Genomic DNA, 20,349 nt, shown 5'->3' with positions numbered 1-20,349 from the left:
TGGTATTTGTTAAGTGCTTATTATGTGCCAGGCATTGTATTAAGCACTGCAGATTGCATTGAAACATCATCATAATGAAACTGCAGTGATTAATCTGATGTAGTCTGTTCCTTGAGGGTTCTTTATTGTACTGGTGTTTTTCTGAAATACCAAATTAAATAATGGAAAAGGGGATTGCTTGGTTTTGAAGATATTTATCTTTTATTGAGTAGCAATATGGTCTACAGGAAAGAACACCGAACTGGGAGTCAGGAGATCTGGGTTCTAATCCTGGGTCTGCCACTTGCCAATAAATACCATTGATTGAATGATTGATTGATTGCCCGCTGGGTGATTTCAGGTGAGTCACTTGGCTTCTCTGCATCTAAGTTTTCTCATCTGTAAAATGGGAATTAAATACTGGTCCTCTCTCTCTTTTGACTGGAAGCTGTTATGTGGATCAGGGACTGATCTGACTGTACTATATTTAGCCCAGTCTTTAGCACAGTGTTTGGCAAATAGTAAGTGCTCAACAAATGCCATTATTATTATTCAACTCTCTATTTGATTTTGCCAGAATTAGCCTCAGTGTCATAGAAACCCTGAGTTAATTCAGATTTTACATCTGCCATTGAGAAAAATAGATTTGCAGGGCTTATTTTTGTATATAATCATTCAACTCTTTAATTCACTTTCCCTATGGATATACAGCTATGGGTTAATAAAGCACACCTGTTCTAGAGTTAACCTGCTAAAATAAAGGAGAATATTTCACATATATTATTTTTTCCACAAAACATATTTTTTTCTTTTTAGGAGACCCTTTTTTGTACTTTTTCTCTTGTCCACTGCCAAGTCCGAGTCTTCTCTGAATGAACTCACCCTTTCTGTCCTCAAGTCCACTGCTCTGCTCAATAGCCCAGCCTTTACGAGCAAATTCTGACAGAGAGAATGGGGATCTGGAGAAGGAGAAACCTCTGGTTAACTTTAATTAAGTTTGCATTACTTTTCCCAGTAGGACCTCAAATTTAATGGTATTATGTTTTAAACTGTTTGGCAAGTCTTGAGAAAACAGTTTGGTGGATTTCACTAATAAAAACAAAAGTCTGGCAATAAAAATAGTCCATTGGAAAGAAAATAAAATCTGGAACTTAAATACGAAGAAATCGATCCTTTCAAAGGTACTGAAGTTTCCTTTGAAAGAAGCAGAGTGGCCTAGTGGATAGAGCACGGGCCTGGGAGTCAGAAGGACCTGGGCTCTAACCCTGGCTCCCCTACCTGTCGGCTATAAGACCTTGGGAAAATCACTTTACTTTTCTGTGCCTCAGTTACCTCATCTGTAAAATGGGAATTGAGACTATGAGCCCCATGGAACATGGACTGTGTCCAACCTGGTTAGCTTGTATCTATCCCAGGGCTTATTATGGTGCCTGAGATATAGTAAGTACTTAACAAATAACAGTTTTTTCAAAAAAGACGACTGCAACCAAGACGATCCCTTAAGGTTACTGTGTAATGGGAGGCAAGGTTAAGGAAGTCCAGGTCGTTGATGAAGCAACATGTACACCCAGATCCTGGTGGAGGGTGAGGACTCATGGTGGGAGAAGGGAATCATTGACCAACTGGCCACCTTCTCGGGCTCAGTGCCAGTGGGGCATTCCCAACCACAACCCCTTCATCACCTCCATACCATCACTCCCCTCGACCGTCCTATTTTTCAACTTTCATTTTGCTCCTGAATAATATTAGACAAAAGGGGAAAGCAAATCCTTCACTCTAAACAGCAGGTTGTGGAATTGAGATATGAATCAGGTCAAGATCAGTAGTTGATATTTTTACACAAACCCTGGGAGATAAGTTATGAACCTCCAGAGCCTGGGAAATCTCTGGGAGAGGCAAAGATGAAAAGAAGCGGTTTCATTTGGAGACCAGAAATGTCAAGGAGGGAGAATGGTTGGCTCTGTGGTTGTGGGGGAGGGGAGGGAAGAGAGGAAGGAAGAGAGTAGATTTTGTATGAGGTATTTTGTAATTTTTCTAAATCTCTACCCTACCGTTAATCATTTGGTGCAAACAGAAGATGCTTCGGCGTGTTATTTTCAATCTGTAACCCACTTTGCAATGATAGAATGAAAACGTGTCAAGTCACTGCTTTTATTATATGTTTATAAGAAAGGGTGAAATACCTAAATTTACCCAAGCTACGGTTCCACCTTCACTGCAGCTGACTTTGTGAGGACAGTCCCTCCATAGACATCTTAGTCCTTTTCCTGTAGTATGTTGTCAAGCTCTAAAGAGTCTACTCTTACCAAATAAAGAAGTAAACAGTACTAATAAGCTTCTGAGAAGAGGGATGAAGAAGTGAAATGCCATAGAAACAGAACGCCGGGATTTATAGGGGGTATCACTGATATCAACCCTCTTGTGTCTTCGCTCCCGCCCTGTATTCGGTCCCATGCTGGATTAAACTCAAAATGGAAAAGACCAGTACAACCTAGTTCTGGGATCTCCTGACCCTACCAATATGCAAATCACAAAACAATATGTGAACAGATTAGCAAAGATGTAGTCAGCATGCCCTGAGTATTTTCTGCTTCGATCACTAGCCATCTGAAAGGATTTTGCAACAGGAAATCCATTTTTGGCCCAAATCTACATAGAGCAAATTTAATCTTCGAATCCCACTAATGTTAACATTGATTGCACCGTACAAAGGTAATGGAAGTAGCATGACCTAGTGGAAAGAGCACAGGGCTGAGAGCCAGAGGACCTGGGTTTTAATCCCAGATTCTAATCCCACTTGCCTGCTGGGTGACCTTGGACAAGTTCTTAACTTCTGTAAAATGAGAATTAAATATCTATTCTCCCTCCCTGTTGGATTGTGAGCCCTGTGTGGTATAGGGGCTGTGTCTGACCTGATTATCCTGTATCTAACCCTGCCTCAAAACCCCCTCCTGGGCTTTAATTCAGCCAGTCTGTCTGACAGACAGCAAATTCTTTGTGGCCAGTAAGATTCTGCCTTTGGATTTCATCAATTTGTACATTCCAAGCGCTTAGTACAGTGCTCTGCACATAGTAAGCACTCAATAAATACTATTGAATGAATGAATGAATGAATGAATCTTGTGCCCAGGCCAATAAGTGCTGGTTGGGTTGGGATCTCATCTCAAAGTTCTTCATTCTTTTTCTCTCTCTCTTTTATTTTTTTGCATCTTCAGTCATGGTAGCACTTACTCAACTTTAGCAGGTGGAGAGAGGAAAAAAGGTAGAGTGGGAGGGAAGAGAATAAAACTAAGAGGGGGAGTGAGAAAATGTCTTCTTGCCTTTTCCTGATATTTGCCAAGTGCTTACAAAAATAACTGTGGTACTTGCTAGACACTTACTATGTGTCAAGCACTGTAATAAGCACTTGGGAAGATACAAGATAATCAGATCCCACGTGGGGCTCACCATCTAAGTAGGAGGGAGAACAAGTATTGCAACCCCATTTTGCAGAGGAAGGAATGGAGGCCCAGAAAATGGTGTCATGAGCTCCACCCAGGGATCTCTCCCCAACAATATCAGGCACTCGACCTATGAGCCCTTAACCAGGGATTTGACTCCCTTTTCAATATGGGTGCTCAACTGACATGTCAAAATGTAAAACCAAACACCATTGTTACAGTGGAAAGCTCTATTTTAAACTAAAACAGGGATTATTAGGAGCATATACGTATACACACACACACACACCACACACACTCACAGCACAACACCTATAGTTACAAATCCAGCTGGTTTGCCTCTAGTCTTGGTGAAGATGATAGTTTCAAGGAGTCAGGCTGCCTGCAGCTCGTCGTCGTCCCAGTTCAAGCCTCAGGTGCTGGGCCGTGGCCATCTTAGGTGCCTCAGTGGATGGTTTAGGTGGTTCCATGCCGGGCAAACAGGGCCAACAGGCAAACCATGCAAAGAGGGCCCTTTTAATTCATTGTTCTCTGGGAATTGCAGCAGGGGGGCTACTCAGGATTGCTGCCTTCGATCATTAGTTAACTCGTTACTGGGTAAGCCAGAGAAGAAGGCGACCCCTCTCCCTGGGCTTATCCCCCACCATGGGCATGGACCCATCTGGCAGTTCTTTTCCTGCCCAGCAGAGCAATTTAGACCCTCCTTAAACCCTCAGCAAGACAATTCAGTTCCTCTCCTCAATACTCTCCAGAGAGATAATACAGTTTCTCTTCTAAATCGTCCTTTGCCCTTGTTGTTCCCGGAGTTAAATAATACAAGATGGAGTCACTTTTGCCTTGTTGCTCCCAAGGTCAAATACAAAATGGAGTCATTCTTGCTTACCACAAAGGGAAGTGAGTTGCCCAGGATCATGCAGCAGACAAGTGGCAGAACTGGGATTAGAACCCAGAGCCTCTGATCCCCAGGCTTAGGCTCTTTCCACTAGGCCATGCTGTTTTGCCAGGTGCTGTACCAGGAGCTTGAATAGATTCAAACTAATCAGATTGGACACAGTCCATGTCCCATAAGGGGGGCACAGTCTTAATCCCTCGTTTACAGAGGAGGTAACAGTGGACAAGTGGTGTTTTGGGATTAGAACTCAGGTCCTCTGACTCCCAGGCCCATGCTCTTCCCCCTAGGTCACAGTGCTTCTCTGCAAGAATGGTGACTTCATTTATTCATTCATTCATTCATATTCATTGAACACTTACTGTGTGCAGAGCACTGTATTAAGCTCTTGGAAAATATTATTCAGCAACAAAGAGAGACAGACAATCCCTGCCCACAGCGGACTCACAGTCTAGAAGGGGGGAAACAGACATCAAAACAAGTAAACAGGCATTAATAGTGTCAATAAATTAATAGAACTACATATATATATACATCAAAACAGGTAAACAGGCATTAATATAAATAAATAGAATTATAGATATGTACATACGTGTGCAAGTGCTGTGGGGCAAGGAGGGGGGTAGAGCAAAGGGAGTGAGTTGGAGTGATGAGGAGGGGAGAGGGAGCTGAGGAAAAGGGGGCCTTAGTCTGGGAAGGCCTCTTGGAAGAGGTGAGCCTTTAGTAGGGCTTTGAAAGGGGGAAGTGTGATTGTTTGGCAGATATGAGGAGGGAGGGCATTCCAGGCCAGAGGTAGGACGTGGGTCAGGGGTTGATGGAGGGACAGGTGAGAACGAGGCACAGTGCGAAGTTTAGCACCAGAGGAATTTAGAGAGAAGCAGCATGGCATAATGAGCCCAGAAGGTCATGGCTTCTAGTCCTGGCTCCACCACTTCTGTGTGTGACCTTGGGCAAATTATTTAATTTCTCTGTGCCTCAGCAACCTCATCTGTAAAAAGGGGATTAAGACTGTGAGCCCCAGGTGGGACAGGGACTGTGTCCAACCTGATTTGCTTGTATCCACCCCAGCATTTAGTATAGTGCCTGGCACACAGTAAGCATTAACAAATACCTCAGTTATTATCATAATTATTATTATTATTATTAGTTGCTTGCAAACAAAAGGGAATCCTTCAGGAAACACAATCTCTATATGTTCAGCCCTACATCATAAATGACAGATAAAACCTTATTACAATAAAGATCCATAAGAGAAGCAGCATGGCCTAGTGGAATTCAGATTATCCAATGCAAAAATCAATGATTTGACTGATGCATGCATAACCATTCATATATCAAGGCATTTCCACTTTTGGAGAAGTCCATTCAGCTGCCAGATCTTCTAAGACTCCTGCTCAGAATTTAATCTGCTCTTTGTATTTGAAAGGCCAACTAGTTATGTCTTAAATCTTTATTTGCTTTATGAAACAGTAGAACACATGAAGAAATAATCTTTCTGCCTGGGGATATTAAAAGACCAGGGAGACATGAATTAGATGCAATCAGGGAATGACCAGGAGACTCTTCAAAGCTTTTTCAGCCCTTTAATTCCAGAATTCCAAGAGAAAGTGGTTAAATTTAAACCAATTCAATCATTTTGCCAAAATCAATGTGAAAGTCAATTCTACTCTGCAAATCAAGGAAGTCATCCTGGAGTCTCCTTTATCATGTTTTCTCAAATTACTGGTGAAATTCACGGCAGCAACCTAAAGGCCAACCAAATCCTAATTATCATCTGGAAGAGTACAGAAGACAAAATACAAAATGCAACTTTACCACTCTATAAAGCCTCTATACATCCACACCTGAGACGCTGTACCACATGTCATTCCAGTTAACCCTTCAAAGGAAAGACTCTCTCCCAATTCATATCGGACAGTCTAACACTCAGAAGTTTCTACTTGAAGATGTAGACATCTTCAAAACCCTGCTAAAATCATAATTTTACCAAGAGGCCTTCCCAGACTAAGCCCAATTCACCCTCCCCTCTGTGTCAACTATGACCTTGGCTGTGTACCCTTTAAGCACTCTGATACTCATCCCAGTTCCACGATACTTACGTAAGTATTCTTATGCTCTGTTATTTCCCCTATCCCTAATCTATTTTAATGTCAGCCTTCTGCTATTATATTTTCTTGAGCCCTTAGTATATTGCTCTGAGGACAGTAAATGTTCATTAAATATCATTAATTGATTGATCTCTTAGTGCCATTACAGAAAACTGGTCTGGGTGAATCATTGGCTTGACCTAGGAAGACATTTCTTAATTTCTTATTTTATTATGTATCTTTGGACTTTGTTCAACTTTCTCTTCAATCCTGTGAGAGGATAAAAAAAATTCAGGACTATCATTCTTTGATTTGGGTTCTGTTTTATACATCATATCATTTTTCACCCATTATACCGATCCTCTAGTATGAGATGCATAAAGTGTTGAAAATATTTGAACAACCTGTCACTGAGAGAAGGGAAACGGAATCAGTGAAAGAGTTGAAGGTAGAAGAAGATGATTACTCATAAGAAGCCCCAAGAGACCCTAAGGAGAGATCAGAGAAAATGTATCTCTTACATAAAATTAATTGGCAAAAAGTGAAGGACTACCTGACATTATCTGTTTCAAAGTGCAGTAGTAATAGTTAAAATGAAAATTGTTGAGCAACTACTGAGTGCAACACCCAGTCCTAGCTGGAGAAAGTTAAGACTAATTGGTTTCAGTGCAGCAATTCTTACAAAAATAATTCCTTGCTTTTTGCACGCTGCTTTCAGTTTTTGAAAGTGCTTTCAATCAACCAATAGTATTTATTGAGTGCCTACATTCTGCACAACACTGTACTAAGCACTTGGGAGAGTTCCACCGAATCTATAGTCACAGTCCCTGCCTCTAAGGAAGTGTCAGTCTAGCAGAAAAATCAAATACTGAAATAAATGACAAATAGGAGGAAGAAGGAAAAGGGAATATGGATGCGAATTTGAACCTAAGAAATATGTCACTTAAATTTGTACATAATTTATATGGGAGGTTGAAAGTAATTAGATGTTTAAGTGGGGCAGAAATGCTGAAGTAGCTGTTGGGGACTATCAACAGGGGGATTAGATATTAATCATAAAAAGATGCCTGAAGGAGAAGTTTTGTCAGAAGGACTGTGAAGCGTAGAAACTCTGAGGACTGTCGGATACGAAGGGGAATGAGGGCATGAGCTAGGGATTGGCACCTGGAGAAACAATAATGATCCATGGTTGAGGGGAACTGAGCCTGAGAACTGGGTTGTAGTGGGAGAAGAGAATGGATAAATAGGAGTGAGAGAGCTGATTGCCTTCAAATCAATGGTCAGGAATCTCTGCTTGATAAAGAAAACGGGGGGAGGTTTCTGAGGAGTTGGGAAACGTGGGTAGAAAGTCGATTTAGAAAGATGCTCTGCACAGCAAAGTGAAGTGTAGACAGGAGAGGGGAGAGAATAAAGGCAGAGAGATTGGCAAGGAGTCTGATGAAGTAAACAACCCTGGATATGACAAGTGGCTGGGACAGCTTTGTGGTTTTCAACTCAGTATTATATCTCACATTCTTGATTATTATGCATTTGTGAAATGAATCAATGAATTCCCAAATTGACTGATTTTCAGATATCTGTGGAGTAAACAATCCCGCATTTTCTGCAGTGAAATCATCCAATCCCTCTCCCAGCTGCTGCAATCTACTCATGAAAATGTGCAGGTGGAACAGGGTCTATTTAACTTCCCAAAGGACAGGATCAACAACCTGGGGGAAAAAAACCCCCCACAAAAAAACAAAAAACATTAGCAGAAGCTTACCTGCCCCCAGCCCTTTGAACTTCTGAGCCAGCAGGTAACTGGTTTGAGAGCAGCCTGGCTCCTCAGGAAGTTCGCTTGGAGTCATTTGAGGTCCAAGGTCAGACTAGGTGACGTTTCGTGAGTCAAGATGAGGGTCCTGCCTTTTCAGAGAGCCAGTCATCATGACCTAAGAGAGAAGTGGGTATAATCATGTGAATCCAGACTGAAAACGTCTTTGAAGCTTTAATTAAATTCCTGCCTTAAATCACCTGGGTCAACTCAGGGTCAAGGATGTTGCAATGATTATAAAAAGCGAAACCCTCGTAGCATTTTTTTTATTGGGCTGATACTTTTTTTCCCCTCTTTAAGTCACTGCAAAGATCCTTATTTAAACTATAAATTGAATTAAAAACTCACATTTAATATTTAGTTATGATGTGGTTAACGATTTTATGTGCCAGGCAGTTTCTCTTTTATTTGCTTACAATGTTGTCTTTAATGTTTGCCAAAACCATGCTGCTCAAATGATGAAGCACATGCCAAGTTATTAACAATTATTACCTTTTACAGTAATTTTTGGCAGGGTTTAGCTTTTTTGGTGGTCTAATAATTTCAAAACAGGGAACTTTGAAATATTACACTGAGACCAAATAGAACTGAGGATTGGTTGACTTCCTCCTTTCTGGCTAGGCCAACCCTTTTCCCATTGTGAAATATTTTTCCACCCCCACTTGCTCGGCGTGAGATGAGACTCACCCCTGTTGCTAACCATCTTACTAATGAAAAAGAACCCTTATGTAAGAAAGTCACCTCCACAACCTTTTTTTGTGTGTAGCAGATGGTGACAAGACAGCCAAACTATCGGCTAGTAATAAAATGAGTCACTGAGACTCACACAGACCGACTGGGCGAACTCCATATGTTGTCTGGAGGTAATTGTCATTTGGATTTTGAGCTGATAGCTTGCCCTGGAGAAGGTATGGCCTCGCTGAGTTTTGGGGTTTTTGTGGTTTTCATATGGTATTTGTTAAGCATTTACTGTATGCCAGGCACTGTGCTAAGCACTGGGGTTATATACAAGGAATCAGATTTAACACTCCACGTCCCACCTGGGGTACACAGTTTTAATCCCCATTTTGCAGGTGAGGTAACTGAGGCACCGAGAATCTAAGTGACTTGCCCAAGGTCACACAGCAGACAACTGTCAGAGCCGGGATTGGGACCCAAGTCCTTCTGACTCCCAGGCCCGTGCTCTTCCCACAAGGCCATTCTGCTTGTTTGTTAGAGGTTAATAGTATTTGCTAAGCACTTACTATGTGCCAAGCCCTGTACTAAGCACCGAAGTAGACACAAAATCATACACAGTCCCTGTCCCACATGGGGAGTCACAGTATAAGAATAACAATGATGGTAATTGTTAAGTGCTTACTATGTGCCAAGCACCATTCTAAGCACTGGGGTAGATACAAGGGTAATCGGGTAGCCCCACGTAGGGGCTCACACTTTTAATCCCCATTTTGCAGATGAGGTAACTGAGGCCTAGAGAAGTTAAGTGATATGCCCAAAGTCACACAGCAGACAAGTGGCGGAGCCAGAATTATTCATTCATTCAATAGTATTTATTGAGTGCTTATTATGCGCAGACCACTGTACTAAGCGCTTGGAATGTACAATTCGGCAACAGATAGAGACAACCCCTGCCCATTGACGGGCTTACAGTCTAATAGGGGGAATTAGAAACCACATCCTAAGAATGACTCCCAAGATCAGGATCTTGCCACTAAACCACGCTGCTTCTCTAAGAAGGAAAGATTACAAGCTTTTAATCCCCATTGCATAGAGGAGCTCGATTTGGGCAGGGAATGTGTTTATTGTTATACTGTACTCTCCTAAGTGCTTAGTACAGTGTATTGCACACACATTAAGAGCTCAATCAATATGATTGAAAGAATCAATGTATGAGTAATCTGAGGCCTAATCTGCCATCACACAATCTACCACTTTTCTTACAAATGATCTGTGTTTTCCCCTTTCATACTGTTTGGCACAGAATGCAAAATTACACACTGAAAATGTTCTGTTAGGCACTTTCAGGACACACAACTGCAGGCATGTGGACAAGCACATACACTCCCACAGGCAGTTTGCTATTGTCATTGGCTTACTACTTGGTGTATCAAATGTCCTCCCAGCTCTTAATAGGGTTCTTAAAAATACATTTCACTTAAGTGGCTGGGCTTACTATTTCACAAAGCATAATTACAAAAAACAAGCAGTGAAACTAAACCCACGGTATTCTTCCTTTCGAGTGTTGCGTCCTCAGAAACTCAACTCATGGTTTGAAATTTCCTGTTGGAAGGGAAAAGCTTGTACTGTCTCATAAATGAAAGACATGGTGTTTGGCAATTACACCATTTCTTTTTTTTTCAAGTTGTGGACCAGAAAGGTTTGGAAAAAAGTAGGAGTCTGGAGAGCTCAAATGTATGTTTGTATGTGTGTATGTGTGGTGTATGGAGAGGAATTTGACAACCAATCTATATTCCCACCACCTTTCTTCCTGCCTATTGACAGTAGCCCTATTTGCCAAACCCTCACGTGTCTTTCCTCCTACCTCCTTCAATCCTCCTTCAGTGTTACTGGGCTGTATGTAAGCAATTACTGGTGTATAGGGTGGAACTGGTCATAGATCTTGCTGTCTGTTTATTGCTCCTACTGAGAGCTCACCTCCTCCAAGAGGCCTTCCCAGACTGAGACTGAGCTTCCCCTTTTCCCTCTGTTCCCTCTGCTGCCTCTCTGCCCCCTCCTTCACCTCCCCTCAACTAAGCCCCCTTTCCCCTCTTTCCCTCTGCTTCTCCCCCTCTGCTTTCCCCTCCCCTCAGCACTGTGCTTATTTGCTCATTTGTATATATTTTTATTACCCTATTTATTTTGTTAATGAGGTGTACATCCCCTTGATTCTATTTATTGCTACTGTTTTTGTCTGTGTCTCCCCCGATTAGACTGTAAGCCCGTCAATGGGCAGGGATTGTCTCTATCTGTTGCCGAACTGTACATTCCATATGCTTAGTACAGTGCTCTGCACCTAGTAAGCGCTCAATAAATACTATTGAATGAATGAATGAATGAATGAATGAATGCTTAATGGGAAGGCAAATGCAATAGCAGAATTATTCATCAAAAACAACTTAATTTTCAAAAACTTTTTTTTAAAAAGGTATTATATATTTCCCTACTGGTATTCCACGTAAAACAAATTCTCAATCAATCAGTGGTATTTTTGGACTGCTATGTGCAGACTGCTGTACTAAGTGTTTGTGATGTCTCCCCACTTCTAGACTGTGAGCCCATTGCTGGGTAGCGATTGTCTATTTGATGCTGAATTGTACTTTCCAAGTGCTTAGTACAGTGCTCTGCACACAAAAAGCACTCAATAAATATGATTGTGAATAAATGAATGAGTGAATACAACAGAATTAGCAGAAATGCTCCCTGCCTTTAACGAGCTCTCCCAGAAATATATACTTTCTTCCATTGCTCTTAAACTAGCACTGTATTCAGCTACAAAAAAAACCCAACTTCAAACCCACAAAAAGTTTTCACTGTGTGAAAAATGTTCATGATCCTGTGTCATAGAGTTGGTGCAACGGACATCAGTGAGCAGACATTACTTAAAGAATGGCAACATAATGCTGTTGGGGCATTTATTCTATTCTATCCATTTTCTTCACAACCTGATTTCTTATTGGCCTGGTCTCTTCATCAAGTTTCACGACTGACAAAAAATATGTGTGTTTGAATGTGATCAGAATCGATCACGGTGGTGTGGATAAAGTTTAAAGTCCCATAGTGGCCATGCCTTCAGGGATCTGAATATATGACCAGTGGAACTAGTTAGCCACAGACTTCGAAGAGGCTCGATATGGCTGCTGAGATTGTATCACCCACAGTGATGGAGAGGCCTGGGAAATACCAGCCCCATGTTTGCACTCCATAAATTAGGTGAAGGTCAAGGAAATTCCTGCTCTCCTGCTCCCACAGCTCCAAGCCACTGTGAGCAAGCAGTGAAGCCCAGCTCTTAAGCCCCTACACTTAGATGATGGAGACATGGCAGACTCCTCAAGGATGCCAGGTCAGAGCAAAGACTACCCCAGTGGTGGGAGGGGAAGAAATAATACAATGTAATCCTGGCAATGTGCCCAAAATGCTGCAAAAAGAAGAGCACAAAAAAGAAGGTGGAGGAAGAAAATTGAACATCTTGGGGGAATTAATGGGGACAGACCTGGTGGGGACTTGGGGAACCAGTGGCTTGATGCAATTAGGAATGGAACTACTGAAGCGACAGCTCCTCTACTCTTTAAATACCTCCTCTCCCCAAAAGCTGGTGCATGAAAAGGCAACTTTCCCCTGGCTGCCAAACTTTTTTACAGGTCCTGTCCCAGTGATCAAGCCTCAGAGGTAACTGCACATATGGAGGACCTGTAATAGAGACCCCGGATACTAATCTCGTTTCTGCCACTTGCCTGCTGTATGACTTCAGCAAATAATCAGCAATAATTTAACTTCCAAGGGCCCCAATTTCTTCACCTATAAAACTGGGGTAAAAAACCTGTTCTCCCTCCCTCTTGAATTGAGCCCTATGTGGAACAGGGATTGCATCCAATCTGCTTGTATTGTATCTACCCCAGTGTTTTATACAGTGTTTGAAACAGAATAAGAGCTTAACAAATATTAGTATAGTAATAACAGTGGTTGTAGATTTATTGTAATAACCATAAGAAGGGAAGTTGGACCTACCCACCTTTGGTTTACCCTGGATGTCTCAGTCCAGCTCAGTTCTTGTCACTGCTTCTGTATCACAGATAAACGGAAGGACATAAAATGCACGAGAGCTACACAACTTATCTAGTGACAACCTTACAAGCTATCCAGATGTGGATTTATATATCTATAGCTACATATGCATTTCATAGAAGCATCAATATATATTTTGTATGCTTTGGTTTCTAAAATAAGCTACTTGTAATCCTCAAGGTTCCTATGTCCAGGAGACTCATTAGTCTCTGTTATAGAGCTCTTTTGTTAACACCGTTACCGGCCACCTCGTAGTCTCCCTTTATAAAAAGATTAATTTTGATTGAATTCTCCCTCAGAACAAGCCCTGCAATGTCTAACTGCCAGAAGCATATAGTATATGCGATGACTGGAGGGAGTATTCTGTACTATGTCACATCAGATACTAAATCATTCTGAATTTGTTTTTTCGGAAACCCCTTGGGCAAGTTCAGAAAACGCTGCTGATTCAGTAGAAGAACACGAGCTTTCCAGAAAATGGTCATTTACTAAGTTGGATTCATCGGCCCATAGAGCTCCTCAGTGTCTCTCCCATCTCTAAAAGAATAAGGGATCCAGGGACAGAAGGGTTCTGTGGAGCAGAGGAGGAGGAGGAATTTATTTATGCGCGTTCTGTTTGCTGGTGAATCCTGCCCACAAAGTGTGGTAATGGGAGTCTGAATCACCTTCTTTCCCTCGCCAACCTGCAGATGTCCCCATTCACCCTCCTGTCCCATCCAGGATGGCTCTAGAAGGGAAGGACAAGTCTACTATGGAAGATCCCCAACCCAGGGCAGGAGTGAAGAGCCTGGAGATTCCCTGCCCTGTCTGCCCCACTCATTTTTTAGGTAGCGAAAGGGTGGTCCAGTGTACATCAGCAAACACTAAACCGTTGTATGTGTAGATTAGAGAAGCAGCGTGGCTCAGTGGAAAGAGCCCGGGCTTGGGTCAGAGGTCATGGGTTGGAATCCTGGTTCTGCCACTTGTCAGCTGTGTGACTGTGGGCAAGTCACTTCACTTCTCTGGGCCTCAGTTACCTCATCTGTAAAATGGGGATTAACTGTGATCCTCACGTGGGACAACCTGATTACCCTGTATCTACCCCAGTGCTTAGAACAGTGCTCTGCACATAGTAAGCGCTTAACAAATACCAACATTATTATTATTAGATGAACCCCCGTGAGGGTCAAGGGAATTAGGGACCAGGGCTGGTGATTGCACTGTTAATTCGGCTGTAAAATTTTGAGCATAGCGCTCCCTCCCCATTGCTGTTGTTGATAAATGCAGATTATTTCAAGGTGCATATGTTCCTTAAGTGAGTCATAGTCAGAGAAAAAGGAGTTGCCATGGAATTTTAAGAGGTTTTTTTTTTTTTTTGCTTTGCCAGTGCATTACTAACAAACCCACAGCAATAGTGCCTGATCTTTCTGACTGAATTAATATATTGAAAGAACTGTAAAAGGCAGAACTTTCTCTAGTTCTGTATTACATACTGCTGCTGTTATTATTATTATCCTTATATTCATTAAGCCCTACTAGGTGTGATGCACTGTTCTAAGCACTGGGATAGACACAAGTTATCTAAATGGTGCCCAAAGTCTACGTAGGAGGCAGAACAGGAATTGAATCCCCATTTTACAGGTGAGGAAACAAAGGCACAGAGAAATTAAGTGACTTGCCTAAGGTCATACAACAGGCAACTGGCATATCCGGGCATAGAACCCAGGTCCTCTGACTCCAGGCCCATGCTCTTTCCACTAGGCCATGCTGCTTCTCACGTACTCTGTTGGCACTCAATATATCTCACTTTACTGACTTGCGGACTGCCTTGATATACTAAGCAGATTGGCCTGGGGATATGAAAGGATCAGGATGACCAGACCAAAGATGATTACGGATCCACAGTCTATTTTCAATGTAGGAACCTGAGAGCAGAGGAAATCCTCCAAGAGGCAGGATGCAGGAGGAGCAAAAGTGCACTCTGACACATCCGGAAACCCTGATCGACTGATTAGCCTTGAAGGCAGAACAGTCTGCATCTCCTCCCGCCCACCCCTCTTCCTCTGACCTCCCACCTCCTCTCCCTCCCCCGACTTAGAGTTTGGAAAGTTTGGAAACAAAAGTTATCTAGACAGAAAAGAAAAGAAATTCTGATTTAATTGAGTGTGAAAACCTCATTGTTTAAGTTCTGGAAATTCTTCCTGGAAATATTAGTCATGTTTGTCTGAGTTCCCAGGGATAAGTGAAATGATCAGGGATATTAAGACGGTTAGGGTTGTAGACAAGTGGGTGGGGGCACTTGATTTGCCTGCCTGGCCCTCCTCAGGTTTATCCCTTGGAGAGAAAAGTCTCCAGGTTCCTCTCCAAAGAGGGCAGAACAGGGGAGCTGTTGCAGATATGTGGCTTTGCAAGTATTTTATGTGGAGTTTGGAGATTTACAGAGTCACAGGAATGTTTTCTTTTAATGATGAATTCTAGAAATGAAAAGTCCTTTTCTAAACACATTCGGCCTTAGAAATAGCAGCTCACTCACCCTGGGCAAGTCACAATGGAAGCGACTGATGGCACTGATGAAGCTCCCTGCGTAGTTCCTGATGCCAGGGTAGAAGAGGCTGAGGCAAAAGTTTATGGACTGATGGGTGTTGTTCTCGGGCATAAAATGCATCCAAGTGCAGTGGTTGCTCTCCTGACTGAAGAGAGAGCATTGAGGTGTCATTCCCCGCTGCTGCGGCTGCTTCTATCAGGAGCAGCTACCCTGGGTCTTCAATCCTTAGAGGGGCAGCTGAAAGGTAACTCACTCTTCTCAGGGTAGGTCTCCATGATCCCATCTCCCCACTTCTCCCTCTGTTAATCCCTGGAGGAGCCAGAAATAACCCTGGCCAAGTCTAAGTAGGGCACACACAAAGGGAGGCAGCAGCATGCCTTCTCTGGAAAGAATTAGTGCAAATTTTGTTGTGGAGAAGCCCTACTCCTCAAGCTTCCTCTGCCTGAGCCCATCATCTGCCCCTGATCCCTGGCACTTGACCAAAAATCCATCAGTAAACTCTTGTCTTCTGATTACCCAGGTAAACTGGACCAACGAGCAATACCTGGAACCCAGTAAATGTGTTCACTGACATTGGCTAACTTATTAACTGATATTATTTATTTATATTACTGTCTGTCTCTCCCTCTAGACTGTAAGCTCATTGTGGGCAGGAAATGTGTCTGTTTATTGAGTATTGTACTCTCCCAAAGACTTAGTACAGTACTCCGCACACGGTAAGAGCTCAATAAATACGATTCACTAACTGACTGATTTTCTGCCCCCTTTTTCTGGTATTTAATACACACTTACTGTGTACCAGGCACTATACCAAGTGTTGGGGTATACACAAGCTTACCATGTTGGACACAGATGAAGCACAGCCGTAGGAGTTGGAAGGTCATGGGTTCTAATCCCATCTCTGCCTCATATCTACTGTGTGACCTTAGGCAAGTCACTTCACTTCTCTGGGCCTCAATTCCCTCATCTGTAAAATGGGGATAGAGACTGTGAGCCCTACATGGGACAGGGACTGTGCCCAACCCAATTTGCTTGTATCCACCTCAGCGCTTAGTACAGGGGCAGGCACATAGTAAGCTCTTAACAAATACCATAATTAATTAGTCCCATACTGCACTGCCCATCTTAATCCCCATTTTACGGATGAAGTAACTAAGGCACTGAGAAGTGACTTATTCTTATTTTTGTTCTTTCTATGCTGTTACATCCCTCTTATTCTTGAAAGGGGGTAACTGCTAAACCACACCCAAATATGAAACAAGTAAAGGTCTACATCATGCTCTTTCTATTAGCATATGTGAAGGGACTGCAATGTAAAATGAGTAGAGAAGGTAGATAAGTAGGCCTGACCACAGCTTCTGTAATTAAATATAAAAAGAGCAGGGGCCTGGGAGTCAGAAAGACCCGGGTTCTAATCCCGGCTCTGCCACATGTCTGCTGTGTGACCTTGGGTAAGTCACTTGACTTCTCTGAGCCTCATTTACCTCATTTGTAAAATGGGTATTAAGAGTGTGAGCCCCATGTGGGACAGGGACTGGGTCCAACCTGATTGACTTGTTTCTACCCTCGTGCTTAGAACAGTGCTTAGCATGTAGTTAAGGCTTAACAAGCACCATAATTATTAATAATTATGATTATTTTAGCACAGTAAGATGTCATTGCAGCCAAAATTGCTCTGATCAATGAGAGTTGGGCTGTTTTTCATATGGAGCCATCCTGGATCGCCTCTTCCGAGTCGACCCGTCTCTAAAAATGCTCTGACTCCATGAGAAAACTCCCTTGGGTGCCAAAGGAAATTCCTCACTTGGACACAAGGGCTTTTTAACTAATTCACTCATGCACATTCATTTCCCCACTGTCCGTCCTTGGCCTGAAAAGCAGCATCAAGTGTCTGGAATGCTGTCCTGAAAATTCTGTGGTCCTCTGATGGTGATTATTATTATTTTTCACTCCTGTATTAGGGTGGTCTCTGAGTTCCAGCCAAGAGCTTCATTTAGCCCTCCAGCTGCCCTGTACTATGCACTGCCTCTGATGTTCAAGGTCCTGTGGATGATTCTGGCTGTTTCCAGAGCCCGGGTAGTTTGAGCCCCTTAAAATTATTTCCCTGAATAACATTCCTTTCTTCTCACTTGAACTCCAGGATGGTCACACACCTGTGAAAGAAATGCGGTATATCACCCCCTTCACACCCTCCTTCAGCAGAAGCTCCAGTGGAGGGTGAGTTGGACGCTTTGAAGAAAGAGCTAAACAGGATTCTGGTGACAAAATGAAAAGTACTATTTCAGCCTCCTTAATATTAACGAAAACAAGACCGATTAATGCTTCAGGACACATACAACAAGGTCATTCCTGGAAAAAGAGAACTTTTCAGAGCCTGAATAAAAAGTGTCCTTTTACAGGCGATAATTATATACAGGAAAGCAATTAAAGTTTTAATAATTTAATTGCTTTCCTGCAAACCCGTCAAGGGAAAATATGGAGTGAAAACATTTTAGGGGGCCAGCAGCCATGGGCTGAAGGATCAAAGGCCTGAGATAACTCAGCCCTGAGGCAGTTGACACATTAATTTTTACAGGTTGACCACTGTTATTAATAGAAGAAACTATAAGGAAGTATTTTTTCCACAGGGGGACCTTACCATCATTCGATTTCTGATGTTACAGCAAATATAGTTTTGGCTCTGCCCCTGAAATAAATCTTATCCTCTTTTTCCTTCCATTTTGCTTGAGATGTGTCCAACTTTTGATATTAGGCTTTACATCTAGGTCCTCCTGGCACTGAACGGTCATTTCTGCACATTAAGAAGGAAGCCACGAAAGGAGATCCAAGGGACCCCAGGATTGAAACACAGCAAATCCTCTTTCTACTGCAAAGCCTTTTGAGGTGCTTCCAATCTGTGGAATCCCAAGCACTTTCAAAACTACAGATTTCTCTCTGCCCAGTATCATGATGAACTCTCCTCTCTAAGAGCAGGATATTGCAGCCTCTGTTCAGCCCACTGTAATGCTACACCTAATGTTTAGGATGAACAATGAATACTTGATCTTGAATACTGGAGGACCAAGGTTGAAATTTTCCAGGATTTCAAGGATCAACAACCCTAATCTTAACCATAACAGCATGGCCCAGTGGAAAGAGCGTGAGCCTGGGAATCAGAGACCGTGGGTTCTAATCCAGGTTCTGTTACACATCTGTTGTGTGACCTTGGGCAGATCACTTAACTTCTCTGTACCTCTGTTACCTCATCTGTAAAATGGGAATCAAGTTTGTGAGCCCCCTGAGAGACATGGACTGTGTCCAACCTGATTACCTTGTATCTACCCCAGTGTTTACAACAGTGTTTGGCATATAGTAAGTGCTTAACAAATACCACAATTATTATTATTATTAAGTTGTACAGATCTTGATTATACTTAAGAAAATGTCATCTCTCATCATCAGCTCAATATCTTCTTGGACCATGTAGGAGCTTTGATTTTACTAATGTAGAAGATAAAATCACCACAAATACAGTCTTCAAGGAGTAGCATCTTGTGGAAACCGTGAAACATTTCTTTACTGGGTCCATCAAAATTACATTTTGGGGGTGGTGGGCCAGGGAAGGGAAGATGGGCATTTGGAGAAATTCAGTTTTTCTAGTCACAAAACCAGATCAAGTCTTGACAACACCGTGGGCTTCTTGAGGATCATCCAGTCTAAATGTTATATTAAAAAGATCGTGTTCTGGTGGTGGTGGGTCTAACCTACAATATGGCGGGGAGACCTGGACTTTGCTCAGAAGGCACAACCACCTTCTCAAGCTGTTTCACAAATGTCCTCTATAGACAGCACTCAAAACGAATTGTAAGACAAGACTTCCAGCAATGAGGTCCTAGAACACGGTCAGCTCACCAACTTTGAGGAAATGTGGGATATGTGAGAAGAATGAATGATAACAGGATTCCCAACTACTGCTGAACTGATGAACTAAAAGGGTGCACTTGTAAAGAGGGTGAAAAACCAACATTTTAAAGACCTAGTGAAGCACAGTCTCCAACAATGTGATGCAACGGATAGTATGCCCCCAGGTGCTTAGTACAGTGTTCTGCACGTAGTAAGCACTCAATAAATACCACTGATTAATAGGCTATCATGAAATGAAGCCATCATGAGAGATCTTCCTCACTTTGAACAGAGAATTCAGGAAAATTAGGGTACAATAGGTAGCCAACTAGACTTCTGGTCTAAAAGAGCTGCTCCTTTCTTGATCATACTCTTCTCTGCTCATCCATCCTTGGCAATTGACTGCCAGTTTTCAACTGGGAGGCCTTTTGGCCCGAAATTTTGCCTTACTATGTCCATAAAACATTTCCTCTGTTCTCCTTGCTCTTGGTTTCCCAATTTCAGCTCACCATAGAACACTTGTTTGGTTACCCTGCCGTCACCGATTTTCCTCAGTTGTCACACCCAGCATAGCTGTGCCGAGGTGAGTTTAGCTTCAGTGCTAAGAGACTAACTTTATTCCAGAACTTCTTTGTTTGTGATTTTAACTTGCCATTTGATGTTGAGCATAGCCCATACACGATGCTGATGGAACTGCTCAAGGAGTCAGCAGTGGCATTTATATGTGGAGACCATGTCTCACAGCTGTTGAAAAGCTTGGCAGCCCTACAGCTCTGGAGGCCTTTAAGTTTAGTCTGTAGTCTAAGTTCCTCACTGATGCCACATCCTATGATGGGGCCATCTGAAACATGACGCAAATGCTGCTGCAGTACAATAAGTAGTCCCTGAGTTGGGGAAGAGTTAATGTCCCCCTTAAATTGTCTACTTACCTCCAGGGAGTGCCTTAAAGTGCTAGT

General features: G+C 42.5%; 1 long non-coding RNA gene across 1 annotated transcript in view; it reads right to left on the bottom strand.

Annotated features, from left to right (window-relative positions):
* Positions 1–5,895: 5,895 nt before the first annotated feature.
* LOC114815206 overlaps positions 5,896–20,349 on the bottom strand; it is a 46,015-nt gene continuing 31,561 nt past the window's right edge. The window contains exons 4-6 of the long non-coding RNA XR_003762972.2: positions 12,935–12,984; positions 8,158–8,323; positions 5,896–6,053 (exon numbers count right to left, since the gene is read on the bottom strand). This is a non-coding gene — a long non-coding RNA (uncharacterized LOC114815206). The remainder of the gene's footprint in view (positions 6,054–8,157; positions 8,324–12,934; positions 12,985–20,349) is intronic.

The sequence above is a fragment of the Ornithorhynchus anatinus genome, chromosome 11 (genome assembly GCF_004115215.2).
Source record: "Ornithorhynchus anatinus isolate Pmale09 chromosome 11, mOrnAna1.pri.v4, whole genome shotgun sequence".
Classification (NCBI taxonomy): Eukaryota; Metazoa; Chordata; class Mammalia; order Monotremata; family Ornithorhynchidae; genus Ornithorhynchus; species Ornithorhynchus anatinus.
The sequence above is the reverse complement of the archived record's forward strand: the minus strand, read 5'-3'. Positions and strand labels throughout refer to the sequence as shown.